This window comes from Corvus cornix, chromosome 1 (genome assembly GCF_000738735.6).
Source record: "Corvus cornix cornix isolate S_Up_H32 chromosome 1, ASM73873v5, whole genome shotgun sequence".
NCBI lineage: Eukaryota > Metazoa > Chordata > Aves > Passeriformes > Corvidae > Corvus > Corvus cornix.
In genome coordinates, this window is record NC_046332.1 from 16833976 (window position 1) to 16845136 (window position 11161).

Genomic DNA, 11161 nt, shown 5'->3' on the forward strand with positions numbered 1-11161 from the left:
CAAGTGTTATTGATGTGCTAGAAACCATGGAAGCTCCTGAGAATGGTCACTCAGGAATTGGAGCTTCTCTCCCCAAAAAGGCATCAGGATCAATAACCCAGCTGAAGTGCATCTGCCCCACCCAACGCCTGCAGTGTGGGCAGCAAACAGGAGAACCTGGAAGGCATGGTGCAAGAGGAAAACTATGGCATAGTTGCCATCACAGAGACATAGCGGGATGACTGGCACCACTGGAGTGGTGCAATGGATGGTGATGAACTCTTCAGAATGGACAGGCAAGGAATGAGAGGTGGTGTGGTAGCCCTGTATGTGAGGGAGTGTTTTGACTGTCTAGAGCCTGACAGTGGTGATGCAAGTGTCAAGGGTTGGTGGGTGAGAATCATGGGGAAGGCCAACAGGGCAGATATCCAGGTGGGAGCTGGGTACAGATCACCCAGCCAGGACCAAGAGGCAGACAAGAAGTCTCATGATGGCCAGCCCTTGTCTTCACAGGGGCAATCCAGTAGAGAGGAGAGAGTTCGGGAGGTTCCTGGAGTGTGTGGAAGAGATGTTCCTGACACAGCTGGTGAGGGGGCAGCTAGAGAAGGCACCTGCTGGATGTGCTGTTTGTCAGGAGAGGAGGACTAGTGCATGTTACTATGGTGGGAGGCTACCCTGGGCACAGTGACCATGAAAGGATAGAGTTTTGGATTCTTGGAGCAGTAAGGAGGGGAGTCAGCAGAACTGCCACCTTGGACTCCCTGAGAGCAGACTTAGGCCTGTTCAAGGGCCTGGTTGACAGAGTCCCTTGGGATGCTGTCCTGAAGGGCAAAGGAGGCCAGGAAGGCTGAACATGCTGTAAGGAATCTTCCGGGCGCAGGAGCAGGGTATGCTGAAAGAAGCAGCCAGAAGGAAGAGAACTTTGTCTGGAACTCAGAGTAAAAAGGAGAGTTTATGACACTTGAAAGAAGGGGCAGCAAATCAGGAAACCAACAAGGATATCATGAGGTTATGCAGGGAGAAAATGAGAAGAGTGGAAGCCCATCTGGCCACTGCTGTAAAAGACAGTAAAATAAATGTTTCTATAAATACATTAACCACAAAACGGGGGCTAAGGAGAATCTCCTTTATTGGATGGCTGGGGAAACACAGAGACAAAGAATGAGGAAAAGTCTCAGGTACCTTGAAAGGTGATGGAGCATACCATCCTGAGTGCCATCACGTGGCACATGCAGAACAACCAGGGGATCAGGCCTGGCCAACATGGGTTTGTGAAAGGCAGGTCCTGCTTGACCAACCTGGCTTCTGTGACAAGATGACCTGCTCAGTAGGTGAGTGAAAGGCTGTGGATGTGTCTACCTGGGCTTTAGTAAAGCCTTTGACACCATTTCCCCCAGCTTTCTGGAGAAACTGTCTGCTCATGGCTTGGCCAGGTGCACTGTTTGCTAGATAAAAAAAAAGCCTGTATGTCCAGGCCCTGAATGGCACCCTAACTCCTCCTGACTTTGGCCAAATGCCCTTTCAGTGGTACCAGTTATCGGCCATTCCCAGAGGGACCTGGGGCATGTAAAGGCCAGGCATCATTTTTGAAAAAGCAGCAAATATCTTTTCATTTGAACCACAGCAAATCTTAGTCTTTGTTCCTTACATGTGCCCTACTAGAGTGCCTTTGTCCCACAGCACATTGCCTCATGATTATTTTTAGGGTACTCCTACTGCATTTCCTTGTGAAGCTGCTCATGAGTCCTTGCAAATAATCTCTCTGCTTATTCAGGACAGTTAGTCCCAGGCTAACAGCAGAAATTCTAGCATTCAGTAGGTACTCTGCTGTGAAAACAGGAATGTAAAACATGCCACAAAGGTGGCGTTTTCCATGCTGGATTGTGGAGAAGCATACACAATGTTTGAACAGTTGAGAGCCAGTTGTGCCTCTGATAAGCTGTGACTGAAAATTTCATAGAATCATAGAATATCCTGAACTGGAAGGGACCCACAAGGATCATTGATTCCAGTTCCTGGCCCTGCACAGAACACTCCAACAATCCCACCCTGTGCCTGAGAGCATTGTCCAAATGCTTGTTAAGCTCTGGCAGCCTTGGGGCCATGACCTGGGAAGCCTGTTCAGTGCCCAACCACCTTCTAGGGGAAGAACCTTTTCCTAATATCCAGCCTAAACCTCCCCTCATACATCTTCAGGCCATTCCCTTGGGACTGTCACAGAGAGCAGAGATCAGTGCCTGCCCCTCTGCAGCCTCATGAGGAAGCTGCACACTGCTATGAGGTTTCCCCTCACAGTCTCCTCTTCTCCTCAAGCCAGGTGATCTCAGGCATTCCTCTTACGGCTTTCCAGTTACTCCCTCCAGCTGACTGAGCAGGCTTTCCAACTTTGCCTGAAGTTCTGTTTTAAACCTCCACTCAAAGTCCCCAGGAAGCAGACAGAGCAGAATATGTCCCATGGGGACAGTCACAGGGCTCCCCAGGTGGATGGCCAGCACAGAGCCATGAGGGGAGCAAAGTGCCAGAGGTCCTGCCTCTGTCTGTGCACACCAGGCTGGCCAATCCCCTGTGAACACAGGTCAGCAGCCAAGCACCCCAGCTCCCCTCACAGAGCGAGCAGGGAGCTGGCTGGCACTTCTGAGCATTTCCAGGCCAGCCCTTCATGCCTGACAGAATGGCACGGGTGGTGTTAATGGTTGGGGCAGACCTTGGACCACACTCCTGGCTGGTGGGGGAATGCCATGGGGTGCTGGCTCTTGACAACATAAAAGAGCAGCATCGAGTGAGAGACAAGGCACTGCTGCCTGCCCTGCAGACTGACCCCACTCCCAGCCACAGCTGAGAAGTTCAGCCAAGCGGGAAACTGATCACAGACAAACCCATCCGCTGGCATCCAGAGAAAGAGTAAGTCACTGTTTTGGCTCTAAAGGAGGGGAGTAAATAAGAGAGAAACATTTAATAGCTTGTATTTTTATGAACGAGGCCATCTCTCCCTCTCCGACTCTTCCTAGCAGGTATTTTTGTTTGAAATTTGTTGTTTTGTAGTCGAGGTGAAGTAGGATATTCTGCAAAGTTTATCTTTCATGTGTTGCAATTGTTTAGTATGCCTAAGGTAATAATTAATAGTTCTATGAATAGTAACCACAAAGAATGGTGGGGTGATTTTGCTCCATTTTGCAAAGACTCCTTTAGACAAATCTTTAAAGGGGACAGGAATTTTCATGGGAATTATTCCAGCTGACAGGAGCTGAGATTTTATTCAGTAAAAACTGCCTTGAGAAGAGCATTGGAAGAGAAGGCTCGAGGAAAGAGCATCTAGGACCTCTGTTTTATTCTGTAATTTAATTTATAAACAAAGTCAGTGATACAGTAAGGACAAACTAAAGTAAATGTACTATCTCTGTGTAGCTCTGGAGTCTCAATGGCAATGACAACATCCACTATCTGAGTGAACAGAGCTGAGCTATCTGGCCCCAAGGTGCCCTGCTCCAGAGTTTCAGTCTCCAGCTGCTTAGTGACCACTAATATTTCATACCAGCTTTGTGATCATGCAGCTTTCTGCTCTCACTTTTTTCCCCCTAATTTAGGATTTGAACAATAGAAACCCAAGTGCTACAATACACTGTAATTTTCAGCATTATGTTTTGGGATTAGCAAATCTTTAGTTTCATGTAACGTTTAATTTCAACTTTTGTCCCAGGTCACGTTAGAAAGGTTACTGGGAAATAACCAAAACTGTAGTCAAACTTTCTTTCCTAAAGTTCACTCAGTGTAAGTGCCCTTGCTCCAGGGAGTAGTTGGTTTGACATAAAAAAATGAAAATTTAAAAAAGTCTTTTAAAAATGAATGCAAGTACTTCAGTGTTGAAGTTCTCAGCTTGAGCCACCAAGGATAAGTCCTTTTTGGACAGTGCTGACCACCCATCCTTGGGACACCTGGCTTCCCAGAAGGTGTCCCTTTCTGAGGACACATGAACAAACAGGGCTTTGACTGTGCATCCCTTACAATTACAAAAGTACTTCTTGTATGAAAATACAATTCACCTGTGCATTTGTGAGCCTGCACATTCATGCTTTATGGATGGATACGCACTTTTGAGTTTTTTTGAATACTTGAACTTTAAATCCCAGGGAGCACAACTCCACCAATCATTCTATCTTACATCTATGCAGAACAGTTCTCTCCTCCCATGCTGGTAAAGCTTTGTAACACTTCCTTCTCACTTTTCATTTATGTAAATGCTTATCCTGATGCAATTCAAATGTGAATACCCAGGTCAGTGTATGTCCGTCTTCCAGACAGCATGTACTGTGCACACCTCCAAGCTGGAATAGCTTCAGGTGTGTTCTGGCAAAGCAAATCCTGCCACTCATCTGGGTCCCCTGCTCTTTATTAGGAAAAGTGCGGGCTGCAGCACAGCATGAAACAGCATGAAAATGAAGATCTTGCACATGCCTCCTTTCTGCTCTCTCAGGGTTGGGAATAATCAGGCTGTGAACTGCTGAGGGTGACCTTCATCTGGGGGAAGAAGGGAGGTATCACCACTCCCAATTCTTTGGGAGGAGAAGATTTTCTCCTTTCCTTTGACTTTTCTCCTAATATTCTGCCTCCCTGCAGTTCCATGTCACAGCCTTCCCTGCTGTAACGTTTGCCTCTGCTGCGGACAGAAGCTTTGCATAGGATGGCCAGGCTTGAGGATTTTACAGAGGTGTTTATAGATGAATTGCCTGTTCTGGAGTCTGTGTACACCTGAGTATCAAAATACCCATACAGTGAATATTTCAAGGGTCAGTGTATTGTTCAAGTTCAGTGCTACAGTATTATCTACTTTATCTTGCTGGGAAGGAATTTGTTTCACTACACTTGAGCACTCCACTGCTACAACCTAATGCCAGTAGCTCCAGCTTCTGCTGCACAAGCAGACACAAATACAAATTTCAAGCTATTGACAACAAGAATGGATCATAGTGCAGCCTGAAAGGCTGTAGAACTTCAGCTTTGATCACAAACTTATTTGCCTCAACTTATCTATGGACTAACTAAATAAGTATAGTAGTTGTTCAACCAAAGAGACAGCAAACAAAATTCCTCTCAGCCATCAGCCCACTTAGGAATTCCTAAAATTCCCATGCAGCAAAACCAGCAAACCCAGCATTTTGTTTTCCTTAAGGCCGCAGTCTCCCTAGGGCTTTCTGGTCAGATTATGTAGCTGCTCTGCAGTCAAGACTCAGATTAGGTTTATTAAGGTACTGACTCACTGCATTTTCCTGTAATCTTGTATTTTAACACCTGCTCAGTTCAAAATGCCATTTTGATCTAAATTGGGTGGGTTTGCTATTCATCCTGTGTACATTACTCAAGATGCACAAGATTATACAGATTCAAGGTCCTCTTTGATTAATACAGCACTTTCAGATGGGTGTATGTTAGCACAAGTGATCAATGAGGGGTTTTAATTAGTTTTTTTCTGAAGAAAGAATGGAAGAAAACACCCTGTGAAGAAATTAATTTCATAGGCTTGGAACTTCCATTGAATAGGATAAACTTTCCTTGTGATAGTAGTATTCTCACACAATAGTCAAAGGCTTTTTACTGTTTTTTTGCAGTTTTCTTAATAGACAGACCTACAATTAGAAAAAAAAAAAAAGTGGAATTATCAAAGCAAATTCGAAAACCTGAAATGATGCTACTACTAAATAAGCACTGAAAATCTCCTGTAGCAGTCAAAACCTGTGAAGCAAAAGGAACAGGGATGGAATCTTGTACTAGAAAAATTTTGGGATAACACATAATAAATCAGGGTTTTCCTTGGTGGAAGGAGGATACACATCAAAAACCATGCCTGGCTGAAACAATCAAACGAATAATTTTCTGCTGCTATCAATATCTAGTCTGATTTTCACCTAAGAGGCCCCCACTCAGGACAAAAAAAATGAACACATGATTTACTACATTTAGATCACTCAAAATAATTTTTTTCAGAAGCAGGTTATTGCTACCAGAAGTAAGCAAAATTTCCCTAAAATAATTGGGATTTTTGTGCTGCACACAAAGAGAGTACAGCTTCCTTTCTCCCCTCTCTATTGCAGAGATTCCAGCTGCAAAGCAGCAGTGGCCTTACCCCTCCAGCGCTGCAGGCTGCAGGGACTCTGAGGCAGCTTCTGGGATCTAGTTTTCTGCTAGTTCTTGCATGGAAGGAACAACTCATTACTGAACAACAAACACTGGATTGGATATACACCACACTAATCAGGAGCCACAGAAAGAGCAGCATGGGGGGCTCTTCTAGAGAAATGTTCTCTCTTTTCCTTTATTTTTGTCAAAACAGGCTTGTAAAGTTAGCAAAAAAACTGCCCCAGGAGCTCAGGTTTTTTTCTTTCTGTATATTGTGCCTGTTAAAGAGCTTCCTGACTTGTTGAGGAAGGATTCTTACTCCTTGTTTCTCCTTCATTCCTCCATCCCAGCTCTGGGCTGCAGTTGCCTCTCCTTCACCCAGCCCCTCATAAAATCACAGGATATTTTGAGTTGGAAAGGACCTTACAGCCCATCTCGTTCCATCCTCTGCCATATGCAGGGACACCTTCCACTAGATCAGGTTGCTCAAAGCCCTGTCCAGCCTGGCCTTGAACACTCCCAGGGATGTCTACAAGGAAAACAATGGTAGCTTCAGACTTCAGCCAGATGAAAATCAAGAAAATGATGCTAATCACCAAGGTCTTCTTGATAATTAACATCTTCAGGCCAATTAAGTATCTTTTGATCTCAACCATATCTCACTTCCACCTCCCCATTTACCATAAAGCCCTTTCAGTGGCAGAGTTTCTATCAAAACTCTTCTTGTAATTGCTGAACCTTTGCCCTCTGAGGTAACCAGAACTGAGGTATCTTCAGTTCATAGAAACCAAAATCCACACTTCAAAACTTTTCTGAGGTGTTTTAATGCTGTAATTGGCAGGTAACTGCTGTGGAAACACTCTCAGCTGTTTGAAGAATTGGATTAACTATAAGTAATTTCCAGGGGGTAGCAATATGCTACCACTGCTTAGTGAATGTGGGTGACAGGTTACCGTGGCATAAGAAAAGACCTCTTGGGCAATACAGTCTAATTACTATTCAAGGCACTAATGAGTTCTTACACAGTGTTCTTATACACTGATTTCTCACTTCATTATCACACACTAAGTGCTTGCCACACTTTGCTTCTGGGCAGCAAGGTGGGGTGGTGGTGGTTGGTGAAAGGGCCCAGCAGCTGTTTATCTCCTAGTTTTACTGGCCTCTTGTTTTTTCTACTTCTAGTTGTATGTTCCAAACCAGAGCACATAAAGATGGCAAGGACAGGAATGTAGGTTTTATCTCTAATTTACCTAAGCAGGGGTGGGGGAATTTGTTGAAGTTTACCACTGGAACAAAAACTGACCAGTAACTCATAAAAGGTAACATTGCAATCACAGAGCATAATTTCAAAACACTGTGTAATTTCTAGCTGACTGTATGAGACCAACTTAGAACGAATACCAGTGCAGTTGAGTGGAGGGCATGCATCATTTGAAACATGGTTGTCTGGGATGTTGTTAGAAATAATACCACCATGGAGAAATCATGTTGTTAGAATAAACCACCATCTGTTCAGACAAATTTATTTTTTGCTGGATTGGACAAAGAGAGGTATTTACCAAGGTGATATTATTTCTGCTGGAGGTCACCTTGCAGCCTGGTAGAGCTCTAGATTCTTTTAACTGAAAGTTTAAACCAAACCTTCAGCAGTAGTCCAAGACTCCTTCAGTGCATGCCACATTTAGGCTACAGAGTCATTCTGTGTTTTAATAAAAATGTATTTATCAATCATCTCTCTCATAATTTAAAAGTTCAATCACTTTTGGTATGCAAATGTGTTACCAGTTTTATTACTCCAGCCACTTTCAAGCATTGATGAACAGTGGGTATAAGGCTGGACAAGAATGATGGTCTAAACCAGCTGTTTTGGACAATTATATGGAGATAAAATGCAAACCAGCTTGTTCTCAGCTTGAGCTTCTGTAGACAAAGGAGTTATTATTTTCACCAGAACAGATACATAAAAGCGGGTAGGTTTTGGTTACCCATCAGTGAGGGAAGAGCACCCAGATAATTTGCCAAGTTCAGATTTGAAATCCTATTCTTGTTTCCTGAGTTCAAAAGTCTTCTAATATAAACTAGAAAGCTGAAAAAGGCTTCTATGATTTTTACAGAACTTCTATAGCTGCTACGTTACATAAGGAAATGTCAAATAGCTTATGGAAACCAGTTGTAAAATCCATTGTGTCAGGTGGATTAAACTTTAAATAGTAGTACTGATTATACTGAAAGTCTAGCTAAATTTTACTGAAAACTTAGGGAAGAGAAGATATACCCACCAGTTTTCCCTAGAAAATTGCACAGGAATTCTTGACATTTAGCACAGTCTGTTGCATTCTTTGTGTTTCTATAGGTTGCGTCTAAAACTATTTTGGTGAGTTCAGGGATAAATTATCTCTGTTAAGGGAAGTGGGTAATGCTCAGAGAGCGACCATGGTGGAAAGATGTACTACACACACCATTCTCCACTTTTCTAAAGATACTCCATGTTCTTTTTAATTTTGGAGATGATGGAGAACACAGAACCACAACAGGCAAGAAAATCACCCCATATTTTATTTCATCTTCATGGCAATATTACAACAAAGGGCTCTGTGTATCTCCAAGAGCCCCACTGAAGGCAGTTCCCCCATCCTTAAAAATGAAAGCAAATAATTTTACAAGCCTTAAGCAGTGGAGACAGCAATGTGGTTTGATTAAGAACCATATAATGCACATTTTTCTGTGGATAGTAGTTAGAAAAGTAAAGATGCATTGCAGGTGACTTTGACACTTCACAGACACATACCTGCAACATATATTTCACTTCTTGCATATCCCTCACCAAAGCCACACAGAAACTAAATCCTGAGAACTGGACAGGAATGTTTCATCCTATCAGTGATTTGCAAGGAGCAGAGAAGGATAGAAAGTATTTCTAGAGATTAAATTTCCTGGAATGCCAGAATTTAGAATTTTGTTTGGATTCTGATGGATGGAGCTCGAATGTTATCAGCTAAGCTAAACCTGAAATAGAATTTTCTTTGGTTGGCTGCAAACCAGTAGAGAACTTTAAAGGTTCTCCACTCTTCAGGTACTGAGAAAAATAAAGGAAACAAGAGTTAAAACTAATGAGGATGCATCAAAGTATTTTAGTCTGATGTTTTATGAATATAAAAGTCCTCAAATGTTAAGTGGAAAAAGCAGTATCACCAGTATCACTCCTTTTGACACAGGTGGGACTTTGAATCTCTTTTACTTAGACCAAACTCATGTTGTCAACCTTGTCTAGAATTTCTTGCAAATACTACCTCCAACACAGAAAAATCCAAATAATTTCATTTAGTTGTGAAGCTGTGTTGGTATTACAGATTTCTGGTCTATCACAACTGTTAGCCACTGTTCAGGACTGAGAAAATAAGCAGTGTGGAGGTCTAGTAATAGGATTTTCAATATGATTAGATGCTTAGATAGTGGAAACATTACTAGCAATAACGATACCACAACAGCTACAGCTTGGGTGAGTCTGACTTTTGGAGTTAAACATCAGCCAACAGTTGGACTGGAATTTCTGGTATGTTCCACAACATAGATTAAATATTTGATTTAAAAACTTAAATGTCTGCATCCTTCTGTCATGGTTTGGGAATGGTATTCTCTAATTTAGTACTCCCACTAAAAAAGCCTCCCACGATCCCTTCCCCCCACCTCCAACTGGAGGCACAAAAGGCAATGTTCATGGGTTGAGATAAGAACAGTTTATTGGAAACAGCAATGAGATAAGAAAACAAACAGTAACAGGAACAATATTAATAACAGAAGTCTACAAAACTGTAGGTGTATTGCCATGTTTTCTGAAGTGCTGGAGACAAGCATTCTGGATGTGAATCAATCTTGTTACATGATAAGGACCAAATTCTGTCCAGCATGTGCCCTACTGCTGCTTTCACTAGAACCTGTCATCTTTGGTCAAAACTTGTCTCTAATGCTTCTTGGTGCTTCAAAACAGTTACATCAAATTAGACAAACTTCCCAACCTCCTTGTAATTTGTGTTAAGAAACTGCGTTCTGCTTCATTGCCTGTACGATCATATAACAAATAATATGTCAGGAGAACACGTATGCTCCTAGTAAAATCCAACTCCACTCTGAAAACCAACGGGCTGGCAGCTGAGAATCCAAGAATCCCACCAAACATGCTCCCAACCATTTGACATGGCCCATGCTGGGATGGAAATTTGCTCCATTGTCATAGGTATGTGTGGAGTTGCTATTTTGCTTTGCCACGATAAATAAAGTGGGGGCAGAGCAACTGAAAAAGCCTGGATCTATCCTATAGTAGTTGCTGTGCCAAGACATAATGAGAGGTGGTCCCTGGTCCTCAAAACTTACAGACTAAGGCTGGAGCAGATGTAGCTTCACATGGATCAAAATCAGGATTTATCAGCACTCCACATAGCTCAGAAGGATATACGCAGTGTCCAGCAATGCTTTCGCCCTTAACTGCTCTCCCTCTCTCCCTCCCTCCCTTTTCCCAGTATATCCCACACTCAGTTTAAGGGAAAGGTTATCACAGTGGTTACTTAGCAATTCTGGCGTAAAACAAAACTATTGCCTCTAGCTCTTCTCAGACTGCCTCACTCAGTGAAGTAGAGAACAGGGTTCTTTGTCACCCCTGTCTGGTGGGAAGCAAAGAAAGCAGAAAGGAGAAACAAGCAGGAATTGTCCTGCACAACTCCTTGTCCTGTCCTTACCTCTGCACAGGCCAGGCTCAGGAGCTGTCTGCATAGACAAGAGAGTGTACAAGCTGTCTTATAAGCAGATGAAACCATTTAGAGCAAAAGAAGAGCGAAAAGAGAATCCCAAACTTTAGTCACAATCTGTTTTCTAAATCAGTGTGGTTGTGCTTTTCCCCTTGATGCAGAACTGCATGCAGTATGGCTCTGAATAGATGCAACAGATGATGAGTGGAAAAGCAAAGTAATATTAACCATTGAGAGATCTTTAGTATAATAAAGAAATTGTTTTTCCTCAGTAGGTAAAGCCAAGTGATCTAAATCATTCAGTAAAAGGAGGAGACACTTGACAGCTT